The sequence below is a fragment of the Nematolebias whitei genome, chromosome 22 (genome assembly GCF_014905685.2).
Source record: "Nematolebias whitei isolate Nwh7 chromosome 22, NemWhi1, whole genome shotgun sequence".
NCBI lineage: Eukaryota > Metazoa > Chordata > Actinopteri > Cyprinodontiformes > Rivulidae > Nematolebias > Nematolebias whitei.
This window is the reverse complement of record NC_056519.1, coordinates 29,682,601-29,684,403: the sequence shown is the minus strand read 5'-3', so window position 1 is coordinate 29,684,403 and position 1,803 is coordinate 29,682,601.

Genomic DNA, 1,803 nt, shown 5'->3' with positions numbered 1-1,803 from the left:
TAAAAACAGCTACATTAAAAACAGTGTAAAATACTAAAAACAGGAGCATGTCTGCGTTGATACAGTATTTACCATGAACTTAGCAGATGTTTAAAATCCCTTAGAGAGGTCAAGGTCGAGAGCTTCACGTCTTTTTGCAAGATATTCCAGAAAACAGGAGCGGCGTAGGAGAAGGTACTTTTGTCTAGTTCAGTCCTCACTGAGGGAACACTACAGGTAATAATGTCCTGAGAGCGCACGCTGTAGCTGCACTCAAACAGTGACATGTAGGAGGAGATGTATGAAGGCAGCAAACTAAGAAGTGATTTAAAGATGAAAATGTACCAGTGAGAGAGTCTGCATGAAGTTAATGATGACCAGTTAACCAGTGAATACAGGGTGCAGTGGTGGGTCCGTAAGGCTGACACATTGTCCAGTTTTCAGACTGGGCTTAAGACTTTCCTTTTGGATAAATCCTATAGTTAGGGTTGGCTTTTTATCCTGCCATAGGCTTAGATTACTAGAGGACAAACTGACTCATTTCCTTAAATGAATTGTTAAAATTAAATAGTTTTCATTTGATACTATTTCTATCTTAAGATGTGATTCTTGACCTGCCATTAGGCTGCCTTCAGGTCCAGGTCTCCCTTGCAAAAAAAAAATTTGTGATCTCAATGGGATTTGCATGTTTAAATAAAGTTTAATAAAATAATACTTTTACAATAAAGTGTAAAATTGTGAGCTCTGTAAAAATGATAGTTATTAAGCATAAGCTAACATTCCCTTTGTTCTATTTGTTTTTAGAGAGCTACTGTATCAACTCATATTTGGAAATGGTAAATTCAGTGTTTGGGTAGTGATCATTTAAAATGTGGACCAAAAACAAAAACATATAATTATATCAAACAAAGTTAAGTCAGGTCCTCTGGATGGTTTCTTTTTGTTGAAGAACCAAAGTCCTATTCCATTATTCCTAGCTGCCGTATTCAGGCGACCGGGCCTGCTTTGAACACAAATTTTTTCCAAGTTTCAAATTACCCACTCCTGACTTGGGGAGGTCCAGGACTCTTTCAAGGTCCTGTAAATTGAATGAGTACATTTAAAATCCTTTAGCAAGGATCCACTGGAGGGCAAGTCTGGTGCCAGCAGCCGCGGTAAGTCCATCTCCAACAGCGTATCTTAAAGTTACTGCACTTAAAAAGCTCGTAGTTCAGCATCTCCCCTACCATTACACAAGAGGGCGCCCCGCCCTGTCAACAGAACCGAGCACCCTGCCTACTGAACCGAGACGAACCCCACCTCAACTGCAGGCACTGATGTAGCTCTGAGCTAGTAGCACGCAATACATACGTGCTTGCTAAAAACTGTGTTTCACTCAAGCTGAGCAGCCTCCACCTCCACCCCCACCACCATGCTTGAAAGTTGTCGGCAAAAACAGCGCGCAACACTGATGTTTCTCTGTCCCCCCCGCCCCCAACAAAAGTCATGGAAGAGATGAGCATCCTGTCAAGGTAAGTAATCTAGGGGAAACACTATACTTAGATTTCAAGATCGAGCCGGCGGTTCGCTGCAAGGCGAGTCACTATCTATCTTGGTCCCTGCCCCTCGATGCTCTTGGCTGAGTGTCCCGCCGGGGACCGAAGCGTTTACTTTGAGAAAATTTGAGTGTTCAAAGCAGGCCCGGTCGCCTGAATATCGCAGCTAGGAATAATGGAATAGGACTCTGGTTCTTCAACAAAAAGAAACCGTCCAGAGGACCGGACTTAACTTTGTTGGATTTTTCTACCTGGATTACTGAGCATGACTCAGGACATACATGGGTAC